The sequence below is a fragment of the Microcaecilia unicolor genome, chromosome 12 (assembly GCF_901765095.1).
Source record: "Microcaecilia unicolor chromosome 12, aMicUni1.1, whole genome shotgun sequence".
In the NCBI taxonomy this organism is placed as follows: domain Eukaryota; kingdom Metazoa; phylum Chordata; class Amphibia; order Gymnophiona; family Siphonopidae; genus Microcaecilia; species Microcaecilia unicolor.
Window position 1 is genome coordinate 20073622 of NC_044042.1, and position 18215 is coordinate 20091836.

Genomic DNA, 18215 nt, shown 5'->3' on the forward strand with positions numbered 1-18215 from the left:
GTAAGTACCGGGGAGTGAGAGGGATCGGGGTTGGGGCGGTCTGCGGCCTGTGCTTTTCGACGCGGTTTCTACTGCAGCCTGTGGGGATTAGGAAGGAGCTTCTTGGGGCCGCCGGGCTATTTATAGACAATGGCTTTAGGCCTTGGGGGCCCGTGTTTTAAGAACCGCCCGATCCCAAGCTCTTCCTGGTCCTCCGGAAGCCGGTAGATGAGACTCTTTCCGGATCAAGGTTTGTTTCCATGAATCTTGTCTTTTGATAACAGGGGTTATGTACTTATTGCATTTGCATCCCACGTTATCCCACCTATTTGCAGGCTCAATGTGGCTTACATAGTTTTGTTAACATTGTCATTACAGGGTGACAGATACATTTAATATTGTGCAGAGGTTAAATAAGGGAAGAAAGAGGAAGGGAAGGAATGATTAGGTAGTTATAGTAGGTGTGCTATCTTAACTGAGTGGGTTGGCGGGTGGATTATTGTGACTTAGTTCTCATTGTATGCCTTGTTGAAGAGCTATGTCTTCAGAGATTTCCAACTCTTCTCCCCGCCCCCCCCCCCCCAAAAAAAAAAGCAAATAGGTTTAATGTTCTTCTAGCTATGCTCGCCTGGTCTTTAGTATTAGTCGTGTTAATAATGCTTGCTGCAATGCAACATTCACGAGATTACTCTGTTCCTAGAATTTAGGAGTGATTTGTTCCAGTTTTTCTAGAGAAGCAGGTAGTGGAGCTGCTGCTACACAACCATGGCTTTTATTTTTTTTTTCCTCCTTCATGGTAATGTTAACTTGGCACACTGACAGTCTATAAGCCTCATTTCTATGACAGAGTAGGCTCTTTGTCCATACGCTGTATTGCAGTACTGGCTTTCAGATTTGGAAGACTAGTTTCATACCTTCACACACCCTGTAAGTTAAATCAGAGTAAGGAATTTGCTGTATTTAGAAAAAAAATCAGATGAAAGGAAACAACTTGCAAACACCTGTTAATAGATGACAATGATGCATCCCTGTCTAATGTATTTCTGTGTCGTGCCACTGAATATATTTTTTTATTTTAATGAGTGTATATGGAGGAATGTTTTGGATTTGTTACTGTGTAAATCCACTTGTGTATAAATAAGTGCAGAATGGGAGAACATACTATGTTTCTGTAGAAGAAAACTGACATTTAATTTAACTTTACAGAACATAACCCTATGTGAATCAATTCAACTTTCTTATTGACCTTTCTCACGTGACTGAATAGATAGGGATGGGCTGAAGTGTAAATTTTAAGGGGCTTTGACGTTAGCTTCAGAACTTAGTACAAGAACAGTGCTGGACAGACTTCTACGATTTGTGCCCTGAGAAAGGCAAGGATAAATCAAACTCGGGTATACATATAAAGTATCACAAACCATGTAAAATAAGTTTATCTTGTTGTGCAGACTGGATGGACCGTATAGGTCTTTATCTGTTGTCATTTACTATGTTACTATATATATGTAAATGGAGAGCATAGTGGTACAGTAGAAGTCCAAAAATCGACACTGGGGATCGGGTCAGTCAGTTAGGTCTCAAGCCTTCACCTGTTCTTTGTAACTATGGATCCTCTGTTTCTTGTACACTTCTGAAATTTTACTTTTGTGCGGCCTTATTCGGAAGGCCTTTCCTTTTTTTCCTCCCTTCTCAAATCATTTTGTATCAGTTGAATACAGATATTAGCGTCTTGTAGCTCAGGTTTCTGAGCTTCACTTATAATGGCAACATAAATTGATCGCTAATTGCACAGTGTAGCTGTTATATCTCAAGATTCTTTTATAAGTATCCTAGACTTAGATTTATCAGGTCCATTGAATTATTTTATTTATTTTATTTTTGTTACATTTGTACCCCGTGCTTTCCCGCTCATGGCAGGCTCAATGCGGCTTGTTGTGAGGGTCATTGGCACTTCACAAATTGTTAATATGAGATGTGCTTTCTGGGTAAGTGTCTTGAATGTTGATGCTAATGGTTGATTATTAAAATTTAATGTTTCAGAGAGAGCTTTTCTTGCAATTCAAGTTGCAGACAATAGCATAATCTTAAGTGGTTTAAAACAAGTATTGTACAGCGTATGGGTCCTTCAGTCCCATTATACTGGTAACTTTTTAATACTTAGATATGTAATCCTGAACAATTGTTTTTCCTACATGGGCATAGAACTGTGCTTATATTGAAATGTTTATGTGCCTTGTGCTAATACTACTACTGCTATAAAGTAATAATGCCATTGGATCTCAAATTTTGTTCTTTTCCCTCAGCTGTAGTTTTTTAGTTGGTAAGCCCCAAAGCCTACCCTCACTCTATCTAGAATTGCAGCAGTGTAAATGCTGAAGGCTGGTTTATTCCCTGAGCAATAATGGGGTAAGAGACTTAAAGTACTTTTTACTAAGCCATGGTAGGCCTACAGCACGCTAAAAGAGCACTACTGCAGGATGTACTGATATAGTCCGTGGTAGTGTTCCGCTTAGTGCATGCTAATCCCACATGGGAGGTATGTTTGAGAGCAGAAAATAAACATGCCTGTGCCAGTTGGGTAGCGTGGGCACATTACCACGCTCTGCCTGATTGAGTGCGGGAGCCCTTGCCACCTAAATAGATGGTGGTAAGAGCTAGTGGTAATGGCTGTACGTTAATGGAGAAATTAGTGTTTGGCCATTTAAAGAACAAAACAAAAACTGACTGCAGACATTTTTGAGCTATGCTAGAAAGTGGCTGGAGTGTGTGGCTAGTCCACGCGTTATAGCGCTGGCCACTTTCTAGTAAAAGGTCCCCTTAGATTTGGTGAGAGAACAGACATGGTCAAGCCACTGCAGTCTACTGCTTATGAAACTGTAGTTTACTGGACTTGTGGGTGGGTATCTATGCAGACTTGAGACCACCTCTGACACACCAGGTTTTAAGATCTCTCTAAGGATGGAAAATATTTAGAAATTCAGCTAAAATTTTAAGAAGCCTGGAATAAAATTTTCTAGTGTATAGAGTAACTTATTTTTCATTGTCGCTGTAATTGTAATTTGTTTGTGGATTTGTGCTTTTGTTTCACTGTTTCTTTTTCTCTCTTTACATAGTAAAGGGCGGCAAATAAAGAAATGAACTCTCCATCCAGTCCGTCCAGCAGTCACACTCATTTTCTTTATACACCACTATTATATTTTCATATGTGTTTAATTTTATTGCACACTTGATGCAGGCATACTGTATCTTCCATTCAGGTTAGAAATTGACATTTCACAGTAATCCTAGAGGGAGTGATTTCTCTATGCCTGTAGTTTGCTACTAACTAGTATGGGTGACAAATGTACGAATGACACTTGTAAATATCAAATGTGATTTTATTATTGAACAAATGTAGAATGTATACTGGGATAATAGAATACAGTATAGTTGCAAGCCATTATAAATACAGAATATTACTGTGCACCATGGTTTGTAAGGAAAGAGAGGAAAATTGAATTGGTCAGTCATCCTTAAAGATGCCAAATAAAGCAAAGGGCGACTTATTCCCATAAACTTGACATTCAAAACAGATTTAAAGTTAGATGATTCAAAATAAGCTTCAGTGTTTTTGACTGCTTTTATAATTGAGAATCTCCAAATTTCAGCCCTGCCTACTGGACTCGCTCCTTTATTGATTTTGAGCTAGGTGATATGTACATTGTTTTACAGGTTTTTTTGGGGTGGTGTTTTTTTTTTGGGGGGGGGGGATTGTCCCATAACCCTGAGTTGTCAGCTTTCCATGGACAGGAAAAGTAATGAGCCTCTAAGACAGGGGTCCAGTTTTTTCTACACCTGCTGCCTGATAGAAAGGTTCCCTTCATGTTCGAAGCTTATAATTGTTCTTATACCTATGTTATGGTCTATTCAAATTCGGCTGTTATTGTTACATTATTCTTTGTTCTTAAAATACAATAAAAATGATAATTGGGAAAAAAAGAAAGCTTTCCTTTAAGGGCCCCTATATTAGCTCTGAGCTACTGGGGCTTGATGTGTAACTGATGGGGGAAGAGGTTTCTCATATAATGCTGTGGCTGTCTGGCCCACTGTTGGCTGAAGCAGTTTTCTTGTTTCACTTTTTTATGGCCTTTTGCCTGAGGATTGTCTTCTTAAGAAGACAACGTTACCATCTTAAGTGCCACTATGCACCCTGTTCTAAGGGAAAGCTGGGAGCAGTAGCTGTAGTGTTAGCTGCACCACCAGTTGATGCAAGAGCATCAACCAAGTGAACCCATCTGCTTGAGGAGCACACCTGCTTATCTCTGGAAGGTGGTGAGCAAAGCTTAGTAAAAGAGGGGAATAAAAATTCCAGGTAAGAGTAATGTCATCGCTCAGCTTTTCAGTATGTAAGGTAAAAGGATATTTTGAATGGGTGCACTGCCTGGCTGATCTTACTCCAGCTAGTTTAGGGGGTTGATGCAGAGCTATCATGGAAAAAAGTACATGGTTAATGCAAGCTATGCACATATGTTACTGGCCACACAATGCAGGAACGGGTTTAGCATGGAAGTTCACTCTGAGCAGTAGCCATCAGTGCAGAGCATATTAAAATGAGGCTATTAGCTATTCTGCCGTGGTGCAGAGAACAACAGCTGTGAGCACAATGTGAGAATTTTATTGCCAGGTCTGAGGCAGCTTAAAAGGGTTAGCTTGTCTTTCTACATCAGGGCAGAAAAATTAACCCCCACTTCCTAGAATATTTTGATAACTCCTGTTCCCATCCCTGAGATGATCCCTTTTCAAAAATATACAGCATTCACTCATACTCCCTGAACAAATATATCCCTGGTGTCTAGCAGCCTCCAGATACATCCATCCATCCAGCCCCCCCCCCCCCCCTCACCCCAGACATCACATACCTTCAAGAGGCAGGAGAGAGACCTGGTCATTCTCCAGCATGTATATTTCAGCCACACAAGTGGTTACGTTGCTGCATGAAGGAGTTGATTGGAGAGGATTCCAAATGGTGAAGTCTCTAAAGGCTTAAAATGTATGCGTGGGAATTCCTTCCCACTGTAACCAATACTGTATCTCCTACAGTGCTGCATACCCCTCAGTTTTCTTTTTTTTTTTTTTCTGTGGTACAGTAAGGATAGTTGGAGTTACTCATTTTGCTTGTAGCTATACATTTTTTGCTCATTTCTACCTTTTCAAGAAGTTGACTTCGCTCAACTACTGTTCGTCATGTCTGTCAAAAAAAAAGACCCCCCCCCAGCATTTTAATGCTTCACCAAATGTTGCAAAGAGGCAATACTGTGAGGTGCGTGGGGGCCTCACACACTCTCTGACTGCCCAGCTTGCACTAGGAAGTCCCTGTGAGCTAGAAATATCAGAGACGTTTTAAATTAAGGGTTTACCTGCAGTTGAAAAGCAAAACCTTTCAAAGTCTGCTTCTGAATCCTCTTATAAGAAAACAGCTGAGCAGATAGACTACTGCAAAGATTCACTCTGGATTTGCAGACTCAGTTGACAACCGCCTTTCTGCTCAAATTGAGGCACAGCGCTGAGCACCATGATTTCACCGTTGCATACAGAATCCTTGCCTCAGCTAATGGCATTCTGAGCTGACAGAGTTAACTCAAGAATTGAATAAGAGCAAGGGAAGAGCTTAGAACTGCACAAGTGGCAACCTGAGAGGGAGGTAATTTTTCAAAGAACCCAGTTCTTTCAGGGTGGCTGGCGAGGAGGTTGGGACTCTGGAGTGCTTGGTGGTGTTGCCTGCAGTTCCCAAAGAAAGTGTCGGAGTCATCTCGTTACATTTTTTTTTTCTTTGGGAGGTGGACCCAGTGGGTGCTTGAGGTTGTTCATGACATTTACATCCTGGAGTTCGTGTGGTCTTTGCCAAATGTTTAGTGAAATCTGTTTGTATTGCGGGAACAGTGGTTGACGGGTTCACTTTCCTTACACAGTGCTCCTTCCAAGTTATTCAGTCAATTTCTTGCTCAACCTTCCCCCCCGTTGCCAGGTAGGGTGCCGCAGGGCTCGGTACTTTTTTCCACTACTCTTCAACCTTTGTCAGTCCTTTAGCTTTACTGATCCAGTCTTTTGGGATTTGTGGATGATTTTCTTCTAGTTTTTTACACTATTGCAGTTACTATTGATCTACAGTCCCTTCAGCATTGTCTATACTCGATAGTGCCATGGTTAAAAACATCGCCTTGTCCTAAATCTGGAGAAAACCGTGGCGTGTTGGATCACGCATTTTGTCTTTTCACCTTACACTCATTCCTGTTCCATTCAATAGGACACTGGTATCATTACTTTAGGTATTTACCTATTCTTGATTTGGCCTTGTCCTTCTCTCCGCAGATCTCTCAAGTAATTGACCGGCTTCTTTTTGCGTAAAGTAAAATCAATTTGGTCTATACTTCACTCCTTCTGCACTCTTTACGCCTATGTACGCTCCAGATACAACTACTGCAATATTATGCTGGTGTTAACTAAAACTAATCTCAAATGCTTACAAACTGCAGAATACACCATGTATTATTATTTATTGCATTTGTATCCCACATTTTCCCACCTATTTACAGGCTCAATGTATGTGGCTTACAGAGTTTTATTATTCCAGAATATCAGATACAATTGGAATGTATAAAGATTGAATAAGGAGCTGCTCCGTTACACTGGCTACCAATTAAATATCAAATTTTAAGTTCTTCCCATTACCCATAGGATTATATACAGTAGTACTCCTGCGTATCTGGCATCTTTGATAATTCGGTACACTTCCTCATTCAGATGGGAATCGAGGCCCAGCACCTTTTTTTTTTTTTTTTTTTCCTCGCACCTGCATTGTGGAACTCACTCCCACAATACCTTTGGATACTTCCTACTCCTCTTTTCATGGTGTTTTTGAAGACATTTCTTTTTGAACTTGCTTTTGATACTTGACTCTAGTTGTCCCTTGTACTTGATATGTGACTACTGGTTGCTTCTGTGACGAGGAAACTGTCTTTTAGGTTTGGCTGTTTTAATCTTTGTGCCTCTGTATACTTGGTTTACCTTTAGGATGCTGTATCGGTTGTGTGTGTATTCTGAATGTTTGTTCTTTCCTTCCTATCTTGCAACATGGAGTTTCCTATATTCCTGTAATTGTTGTTGGTTAATGTAAACTGCTTCAGTTTGCCTACAAAGGCGGTATATAAAATGAATGAACAATCCAGGCAGAAAGCGGGTGCCATCAAGGAGACACTGGAGAAGTGGCTTTGGTGAAGACAGTGGTCTTGGTTCCAGCCCTAAAGAAAGGGTGGGAGGGAGTTCTTTCATTCTATCCTAGATCTTAAGAGGGTAAATCAGGCCTTGAATGTGCCCAGTTTTGGTATGGAAATTCTTTGATCAGCGATTGTGGCAGTATGCAAGGGCATACCAGATCTCAGAAGCCTATTTCTATCTTTCAATCTGGCAGGGTCATCAGATTCCTTTGTTTCACTGTTTAGAAGCAAGAAGCAGTACTTTGTTTTGGGTGCTCTCTTTTGGATTGGGGACAGTGCCATGTACATTTTCCAAAGTGATGGTTGCTTTGGCGGCAATTCTGAGGAAGGAAGATACTTGGTTCATCCTTATCTGGCTAATTGGTTGATCAGGGCAAAGCCTTGGCAGGAGTGCGACAGGGCTAACACCCAAGTGATCAGTTCTTAGAGTTGTCGGAATTTGTGGTGAACAAGTCCAAGAGCGTGCTCAAACCCTCCCAGGTTTTGGAATACCTGGGTGTATGGTTATACACCCAGCAGGGTCATGCTTTCCTTCTTGCAGCTAGAGCTCGAAAGTTTCAGGATGAAATTTGGGCTCTGCTTGTTTCTGGGTCACTGCAGGCCAAGCATTACTTGCAGGTATTAGGCTCTATGACTGTGATGCTAGAAGTGGTACAAAGGGTGCAAGCTTATATGGCATTCTCTACCTTCATATCTCGGTTTTGAATTATTTAAAAACTTTAAGGCACTAATAAGCCACAACGAAATAGCATGACTTTATAAATTACTATCAAAAGTGTACCCATTAACTCTATAGGATGTTACCTGCTATGACATCACTTCTTTGTCTTCTTTTCACACTCTCCTCTTTTGTATCTTAGCATGATTAACTTGACTAAATCCTTCCCTTTTTATTAGATCAATGTAACCTAGTCCTCCCTTTGTTTAGGCCCCCCCCCCTTTAAGTTTTAAATGTAAACTGCTTAGAAGTTTGTATTTGCAGTAAAGTATGAGACCCCTTCAAGAGGAGCTATTGTCCTGCTGGTCTTCACAGTGCCAAGACTTTGAAGAGTGACTTCCACTATCAGGTGTGCATCGGTCTGTGTTGCTGCCTCTGTATGTACAACTTGTAGAAAAGAAAGAGTTTGGAACCCCCTGGAGTGGACTCTCCTGACATCTGATGCAAGCCTGTGGCTGGGTTGTACATTGGGGCAAGTGGCTTCGAAGGAGGTAGGCACAGATCAGTCGGCTGGAAAGCAGAGTGGTTCACCTGGCCGTGCTTTCCTTTCAAGCCCTGTTAGAGGGCAGGGTGGGATGTGTGAGAAGGCAACAGCCATAGCATATGTGAATCATGAAAGCGATACCAAGAGTCGCTAAGTGGTGAGAGAAGCAGCACTGCTGTTGACATGGTGAAGAATCATTTGTCAGACCTGCCTTCTGTTCCTGTCTGATGTAGAAAATGTGCAGGCCAATCTGTGAACAGATGTGCTAGACCTGTGTGAATGAAGTCTGGGTCAGGACAGTGCCACTCATAAAACATACTTGGGGTTGGTGTCATCTGTGATGGATTTGATGGCCACCTTGGAGAATGCAAAAGTGCTGAGATTTCTTCAGTTGACAGAAGGACTCTAGGGTGGAAGCAATAGATGCCCTCACTCAACAGTTGTGCCTTGATGTCTGTTTTCTCCCTGGCCGTCGATAGGTGAGATCATTCAGAGAATAATGTGTCACAAGGGTCTGATGGTGCTGGTGGCCCCATACTGCCCAAGAAGCCCATGATAACTGTGATCTCATGCATCTGGTGTGCAGAAATCTCTTGCTGCTTCCACGTTAGAGTTGTTTGCTGATGCGGGGACCGTCTCCAATTTGTCCTATGGCTTGGCTCTTGAAAGGGCATGGCTATGCAAAATTGTTTTGCCCAGAGTGATCTTCAACTGTACTTAAGTTGTACAAGCAATCCACTTCCTTGGCCTACGTGTGTCTGGCATAACTTTGAAGCTTTGTGTGAAGAGCGGCAGTTGGCTCCCTTTATCTCGTCTGTGACAGGTATTTTGGAGTCTTTTGCAGAATAGTTTCAATAAGAGCTTGGTTTTAGCTTCTCTCAAGGTGCAGGTAGTGGCGTTGGCCTGCTTTAGAGGGGTCTGGTTTTGTACTTGTAGCCAGATGTTCAACAATTTTTGAAATGTGAAGCTTGTTAGGCCTCCTAGATGCCTCTTTTTTTTTGGCCTTTGTGGGATTTGAATCTTGTTCTCTCAGTGCTGGTTGATATTTTTCTACCCTGCCTAATCCTAGATGAGTTACAATAAGCATACACAACGTCAGTTAACAATACAATACAATACAAAAAGTTGTCATCTGCCACATCTCTTGTAAAAACATCCAGCAAAATGCTTGAACAAATGAGTTTTTAACTGCTTCTTAAAAATGGATGAATCTGTAAGGTTTCTCAACTGAATAGACAACCTATGCTATAAAACTGGACTACAAATAGAAAAAGAAACATTCTTTGTGATTGCATAGTGTATCTGGCAAGCAAAGTAGTTGCTTTTCCTCTGAGGTCAATGTCCTGGGGGGGATAATACAGCTCACATACCTGCTGAAAATACCAAGGTGCTAAACCACCATAGAGATTTAAAAACCAGTGCCAACAACTTAAACTCCACTCTACACTTAATTGTCAGCCAATGCAAAGATTTCAGCACAGGCGTAAAATGCGCAAAACGAGGTGAACCCACTAGTATACGTGCCACTACTTTGTACATCCTGGCGAGCATAGCACTTAGCCTGAGACATACCTTTGTAACACTGTAAAATAAGATGTGGGGAGCATAATGTACTCAACATCTGCAACTGAAAAAAATGAAGATTGAGCTACTTGTGAAACCTGCCACTGCATTGTTAACACATGCTCCTTTTAAAGATCTTGCTTTTGAAGACACTATTCCTAGTAGCAACTTCCTTGGTCTGTAGGATTTCAGAGAGAATAGTTCCTGGTCTTTTTCAAAGAGGAGGTGGTCCTCTGCTTAGTTCCCTCTTTTCTGTTTAAGGTGGTGTCAAACATTTCATTTACTTGGTGGTCTTGCCAGTCTTGGGAGATGCCAAAGGCACTGAGGAGCACAGACAGTTGTTTCAGTTGGATGTCAAGTGGGTGTTTTGGGTGTATCTGCAGAGGATGCATGAGTTTCAACAGATAGACTGTCTTTTTGTTTGGTCCTAAGTGTTGTGGCACAACTTTGAAAGTGGTAGGTGTGCATAATCGATCGGTCCAGAGGGACTTAAAGGAAAGCAAATTAGTAGGTAAGGTCTTGTTGCTCCAGGACATACTAGGCCGTGGGCTCTGCTCAACAACTTGTAGTGGAGATACCAGTATCGGCTCTTAAAACATTCAGAGCTTTCTGAACACATGCATAGTCATGTAGGTTTCTCCTTAGATGCTGCCTGAAGCTTGCAGTTTGGACATTAATAAGCAGTACGTGACACCTCATCTTCTCCATCTAGAGTCTTTCTAGCTTCTGGTATTGTTCTTAGTGCTTCTCTACCATCTCTTTTAGATACGAGTCCTCTTCTGTGTATATCTTTCCTGCTGTGTTACATAATATTTTTGAAATGTAGTTGATGGGTTCCAAGGCATGTTAACTCCCATTCTTCCTCTTTATGCTAAAGCATATAGTGCTTGCTGGTTTATTATGTGAAAAACACTAAGATGCCCCACAGGAATTGCTTAGGTAGTATACAGAAAGTACTTTAGCAACATGCAGTATTAATCTAACCTAGCACATTAATGTGCTTTTTACTATGAAGGGTCAGTGATGCAGTAGAAAATGGAGCTCTGCTCATATAGAAAGCAGGGTCCATGCTAGATGAGGGCTGCTATGTGCAAAGTAATTTTAGGAGTCTTGTTAAAACGGCATTCTTTTTAAGAAGCAGCATTTTCAAAGCAGAGTTTTAAGTTCTGTAGAAAACCCCAAAGTTAAGTAATACATTTAGATTCATGTAAAAGGTATAAATATTCTGTTGACAGAGCTAATACTGAAACAGGTTCAGCAAACTGTTTCCTTGGAAACTTAGAGTAAATGTACTTTTTAAGGGGGTAACAAATGCAGTCAACATGAAAGTAGTTACTGTTTGTTCGTTATCACTTGATTAAGAAACAGGATCTACAATCATTTGCTTTTTTTTTTTTTAATATAGTATGTGTAGTATTGAGGCTTTCTGACTAAGATCTAAATCTAGCATTAAACTTAATTGAGCTATGGCCTGAGGTCAAGACCAAATCTTGTTGAATATGGGAGTACATTTTCTACCACGTGCCACAATTGGGAATATAAAGACCACTGACAAAGTAGCAGGATTAAACTTCCTGTGACTGTCAGAATAAATTTTTAAAAAATGTGTTTACTCTGCACAGCATCTTTTTTTTCTGATCTAAAGAGTAGCCTTCTGAATGATAATCGTATGGCCCATAAGAAGTTTGCATTGTAGGACTGAGCATGTGCCGGCACAAGCATACAACGCTTGCTGAACACAAGTATATTTTCAGCATTGTTTATACTGCTAGTACCGTGAACTGTTGAATAAAAAAAGGTGAAGTTTGTGTCCTTTTGCATGTGATGTAACATCAGCTTTACATCAATCTATGGACAGACAACCTTTACCAACATACCATACCTACACGGGCAACCCTCTGGACTTTATTAGCCATGGAAGTAGAATCAGTTGGGTCAACCAACTTCTATCAGCACCCAGCATAAGAATTTATTCCTTGTCATCAACAGCAGATGAATCCTATAACTGATGGGTTGTATCCGCCTACCAGCAGGTGGAGATAGAGAACACTGAAAACCCACAGTGATCTTGGACGGCTAGCCCCTTCTGCCTTCAGTATATCTCTATCTCCCAGCAGGTGTGGACGTCGCTTGATCAGCTCCTGGAATTCTGCCTGGGGTGGCTCCTGTGCTTTGCCAGTAGAGCAGGGGTGTTGTGGCTGGTGGTGCCTACTTTGAAAGCATACTTGGTTTTGTTCCCTGTCCCTCGTTTGCTGCCTGCCTCCAATTTTCCTCACTGTGAAAAAAAAAATGGGGCGTGCTTTTACAGCGTTGCTGTTCTGAGGCTTTCTTCAGAGATTCTGGTTCAGTGCAGCTTGACCGGAGCTCGTTGACTCTGTCTTCTGAGGTGAGAGTGGTGCCTTTGTGCGTTCTGTGCGGGGTAAGTTTTGGTGCGAAGCCGACATTTTATTTCTATATTTCCATCCGGGCGGGCGATGGCTGCTGAAGGCATTAAGCGCTGCTCCAGATGTGGTAAATGCAGGTCAGCAGCGGAGCTTTGCAGTACGTGCTCCCTAGATGCTCGTGCTAGTATGGGCATGGAGAGCGGTGATTTTTCCCGCTCAATGGAGCTGGCAGCGGGCACCATTTTGGAAGCGCCGCGTGTCTCGACTCTCGCGATTGCGGAGGAGTCTGAGTGCGGGGGGACGCCTCATTCTGAGGCTGCTAGAGGAGCTCCTTCCTCCACTTCTAATTCGGGGGCGGGGGGGCCAGGGTGAGTTTTTCTCCCCTGAATTTGTGCTGCTGATGCATAAGGCCTTTATGTTAAAAAGGACTCTGCCGGAGGCATCTGACACCGCGTTGCGGGCTGTATTCCCTCCAGGTTTTGATAGTCCAGTGTTGGCTCCTGAGTTTCCTGCTTCCTCCGAGCGTTAGATTGACGCTAAATGTAGACGGGTAAATTCCCTGTCTGACGGTGGCGCATCTCCCTTTTCCCCCCTCTGGTCAGGCTGTGAGGAGTCTGGTAGGCCCTCATGGACGGATGATCCAGATGAGGGTCCCTGTTTGCCACAGGATTTGGATGATCGTAAAGCGGTACGGATTTTCCACCGTGACGAGCTGCCAGCGCTCATTTGACGCCTTGCAAGCCCTTTCTATTAAAGATCTGGCCGAGGGCAATGCCTCCTCGGTTAATCCTAGGATGGCTAGTACCAAGAAAAACCTTCTTGGGTTTTTCCTGTGCATGACTCCATCGAAGTGCTTATTTCAGCTCAATGGTCTAACACTGATGGGCCTTTGAAGGTAGCCAGGGCTATGAGTCATCTTTACCCTCTGAGTGAGGATCACTTGGCCCCTTTTGGGATGCCTAAAGTTGATGCGTTGGTCACGGCCTCCAAGAAGGTGGAGGAAGGGGTTGCTTTGAAAGCCATGCAGGCCTGGCAGCTAGAATCCGCGCTGAAGCGGTCCTTTGAAATCTCGGGTCTTTCCTGGTTACACCAGGCGGTTGATCAGCCTGAGGATGGTGTGGGTTCCCTCTCTGAGGTTGGTCCGCATATGGAGTCTGCTGTGTCATTTTTGGCTGATGCCCTTTATGATCTGGTCAGAGCTTCAGCTAAGCAGATGTCTGTGTCAGTGACTGCCCGCCGCCTTCTTTGTCTGCGGCATTGAGCGGCTGACGTGGCCTCTAAGCAGAGGCTGGTGAGGATACCCTTTCGGGGCCTTCTGTTATTTGGAGAGGAATTGGAGAAGATTGCTAAAGACCTAGGGGACTCTAAATCCCAATGGTTACCTGAGGATAGGCCACGGCCTTCCTCCAAAAGTCCTGTTTTTCCCTCCTCTTCCAGGCCATGTTTCCGCGAAGCTCGAACCTGTTGGTTCAGGGGCCAGTGACTATGGAGGATCCCTGCCGATTTGGTCTTGCGGCCTGGCTCTTTAGAGGGCGCAATTGAGAGACAAGGGCTATTCTAACAAGGTCATCTCCACTCTCTTGCAGGCCCGCAAGCGGTCTACTTCCGCAGCTTATGCTCGGATCTGGCGCAAGTTTGAGGCATGGTGTGGTTCAAAAGCTGTCGCACCCACGCAGGCTACAGTCTCGTCGGTCCTGGATTTTTTGCAGAACGGCCTACAAGAAGGTCTGGCTTACAATTCGCTTTTGGTTCAAGTGGCAGTGTTGGCATGCTTCTGAGGGAAAATCTCTGGCTTGTCCCTTGCTGCTCATCTGGACATTGTCCGATTTCTCAGAGGGGCGCTTCGGCTCCGTCCTCCTGTGCGGTCGACGTGTCCGTCCTGGAACCTGGAGCTGGTGTTGAAGGTTCTTCAGCGTTCACTTTTCGAGCCGCTTAGGTGAGTTTCTGAGAAGACTGTGACTCTCAAGACAGTCTTTTTGGTGGCCATGACATCGGCTAGACGCGTATCTGAGCTCCAGGCGCTTTCATTTCGGGATCCTTTTCTGCAGTTCTCGGAGTCCGGGGTAACGGTACGTACAGTGCCTTCCTTCCTGCCTAAGGTGGTTTCAGCGTTTCACCTGAACCAGCCCATTTTTCCACCTTCCTTCTCTAGGGAGGACTTTCCGGATTCCTTTGGGCAATTGCGTCTTTTGGATGTTCGCAGGGCTGTGTTGCAGTATCTACAGATGTCAAATGACTTCAGATCATCTTTTTGTATTGTTAACAGGTCCTCGACGCAGTTGTACGGCGTCTAATGCCACTATAGCCCATTGGCTCAGGGAAGTAATTTCTTCTGCATATCTGCTTTCAGGACGGTCTCTGCCCGAAGCATTTAAAGCGCATTCCACGAGAGCGATTTCCTCCTCGTGGGCTGAAATCGGTGTCCTTTCTCTTCAAGAGCTCTGTTGTATGGCTACTTGGGCTTCTCAGCTCTCGTTTGTACGGCATTACAGGCTGCATGTGGCAGTGAAGCAGGACGCGCATTTTGGGGCGCAGGTTCTTGCTCGCGGAGTTGCCTGTTCCCACCCTACGTAGGGAGTGCTTTTGTACATCCCATCAGTTAATGGATTCATCTGCTGTTGATGACAAGGAAGGGAAAATTAGGTTCTTACCTTGGTAATTTTCTTTCCTTTAGTCACAGCAGATGAATCCATGATTCCTCCCTGTCTCTTTGTTTTTTTGTTCAGATTCTTCATGCAGATATCGTATCACATCAGGAGGAGTTGAAGATCAGTTCTCAGAGTTTCTACATGCTGTTCTATTGCAGGAGGTTGAGAATGTCCCTCCTTTGTTGGTTATTGCTCCGGTTCTGGGGCGTTTGTTCACTGTGAGGAAAGTTCACGTTATTTTACCTTTCTTTCTCAATCTGCTTTGTAAGTTTCATATACTGAAGGCAGAAGGGGCTAGCTGTCCAAGGTCACTGTGTTTTTTTCAGTGCTCTCTATCTCCACCTGCTGGTAGGCGGATACAACCCATCAGTTAATGGATTCATCTGCTGTGACTAAAGGAAAGAAAATTACCAAGGTAAGAATCTAATTTTCCCTTTTGCAACACGTACTAACTAGTACTACTTTTTCATTTATGGAGAAAAATCACACCAGGAAGGCAATGAATATGCAAATGCTAAATTCTACACACCAGTGAAATATAATATTGTTTTTTTTAAGTCCGATCATATTTTCTGCACTAAGATGACCTTGAAGTGAAATGGATAATGGTAGAAAGAAAAATCTAATGAATAGGCCAAACAGTTTATGCCTGCCTTTTGTCTGCACTATATGGGTATTTTGTAGAAGGCTCCCTAACAGGCAAAAGCCATCTTCGCTTTTGGCAGTGACGATGATGATGCTGTAAGAGTCTCTCTTCCCTTCTGGATCAATTTCTACATTAGTTTAAATGCATCAGCAGAGAAAAACAATATTTTGGATTGGATTAGATTTAATAATTTGATTTACTGCTAAATACATTGGTGCCTAATGTAAACCGATTAGGCACCAATCGGTTTACCTAATTCAAACACATTATACAAAATTTCAATAATATATTCATAAATAATACATTAGTAAAACTTTCAGATCCGATCGAATAAAAATGATACTCCTTTTATGATCCTTCATTATTTGTAATATTGCTGAAACAAATAAGGTATTTGAGATTTTACAAAAAGCATAAGAAGTCATTTCTTTAAGACCAACCATCCAAGAATTCCATAAAAACGGTCCAATATAAGAGGTGTTTTCTGGCAGAAGGTAATTTTAAGATGCAAGACCAGGCAATTGAAACTTTCCTTTTTTGAGAAGTGTAATGCCCTCAATGGTGAATACCTATATATCTTTTTTTTTTTTTTTTTTTTAATTAAGAAACATACACCGGGCAATTCAGATACAAAAGGAAAGTTTCAATTTCCTGGTCTTGATATCTTAAAATTACCTTCTGCCAGAAAAGCATACCTTTAAACTCATAAGTACATAAGTATTGCCACACTGGGACAGACCAAAGGTCCATCAAGCCCAGCATCCTGTTTCCAACAGTGGCCAGTCCAGGTCACAAATAACCTGGCAAGATCCCAAAAAAGCTCAATACATTTTATGCTGCTTATCCGAGAAATAAGCAGTGGATTTTCCCAAGTCCATTTAATAATGATCTATGTACTTTCCTTTAGGAAGCCGTCCCAGACCCTTTTTAAACTCCGCTAAGCTAACCACCTTTACCACATTCTCTGGCAACGAATTCCAGAGTTTAATTACATGTTGAGTGAAGAAACATTTTCTCCAATTTCGTATTAAATTTACTACTTTGTAGCTTCATCGCATGCCCCCTAGTCCTAGTATTATTGGAAAGAGTAGACAAATGATTCACTTCTACCCCTTCCACGCCACTCATTATTTTATAGACCTCTGTCATATCTCCCCTCAGCTGTCTCCTCTTCTCCAAGCTGCTCTGAATGCTTCAGCCTTTCCTCACAGGGAAGTCATTCCATCCCCTTTATCATTTTTGTCGCCCTTCTCTGTACTTTTTCTAATTCAATTATATGCAGTCCATATAAAATAGGAGTGACATGCTCTTTTTTTTTTTTTTTTTTTTGTTTCCAACAGTAAGCCGCATAGCTGTGTTTTGCACAAGTTGTAATCTCTGTAAACTTGCTTTGCTAGAGCCAATCAACAATGAATTGCAGTAATGTAACCCACTAGTAATAAAAGCACGTACTAATTTTAACATCTTTAGTCAAAATGTCCCTTGTCTGATCACAATTTGATGGGGCTACAGTTACTCCAGAGTAGGCCTTCAGAGCACCCAGATGGGCAGTCGTGTTTTTTTTTTTTTGTTTGTTTGTTCTTAGCATTTCAAAACAAGAGAAGCAGTATGGACATATGATTGCAAATTAACTATGCATAATATTAAATCTCAGGTTCCATGTCGAGAGCAAGAGGAGGATTTAAAAAAATTAGTCATCTTATGTTTTTATTTATTTATTTTTACTTCTGTACATGATTATACATCCAGAATCCCCCAAACCATTCATCATTCTCACTTCTACCAGAAAGAAATTGCTCTAAGTGAGGGATCCAGGACAATATGTACTGAAGCACAATTTGCAGGGGAACCTTAGAAAACCTGTCTGCATTTGTGTGGCATGAGAAACATCCAGGAAAACCATCATATATTGACAAAAAAAAAAAATCAAGTTTTTCAGTTTTAAAGTAGGTTTTTAACACCAGTAGCTTGCTCTGTTCAGTAGAGAGATGCAAATAAGTGGTCCATGAACTCCATTAAAGCCAGGTTCCTGGATTGCCACACTCTGCCTGTTCTTCAGCAAGCTAGTTTGGTTTCATTATAATGTGGAGAAGATGCAGAGAATTAGTATCTGAGATTTAAGTTCCTATGCATTTATTGTTTCTTGAAATATTTCAGAAGTTGTTTTCTGAAATGTGTTCTGGGTATGACAAAATTACTTTGTATTCTTATTTCTGAGCCATCTCTTTAATGCCTGAAATTCCGTTAACTTGGAGTATGGGTGTGAGATTTCAACATCATAAAATCCTTATGCAGAAAATGCAGCTTCTGGTCTATATCCCAAATTTTTAAACATTGTCTTCTGCAAACCCACATAGTGGTGAAAGAGTGCCTTCCGGGAGACTTCCTGCCCTCTTCACGTTTCTCAGACATCAGAAATGTCCTAATCTTATCACTAGAAGGCATAGTCACCACACCAGCCATCTGATAATGAGATGACCACTCTGAATAGGCAGTTAAGGCAATATCCCCTTTACTTACACCAGCATCAAGGATAGCAG

General features: G+C 42.2%; 1 protein-coding gene across 1 annotated transcript in view; it reads left to right on the forward strand.

The window, feature by feature from the left end:
* The window catches only part of SRPK1 (SRSF protein kinase 1), a 155072-nt gene that overhangs the window by 471 nt on the left and 136386 nt on the right, over positions 1-18215 (forward strand). The window lies entirely within an intron of this gene.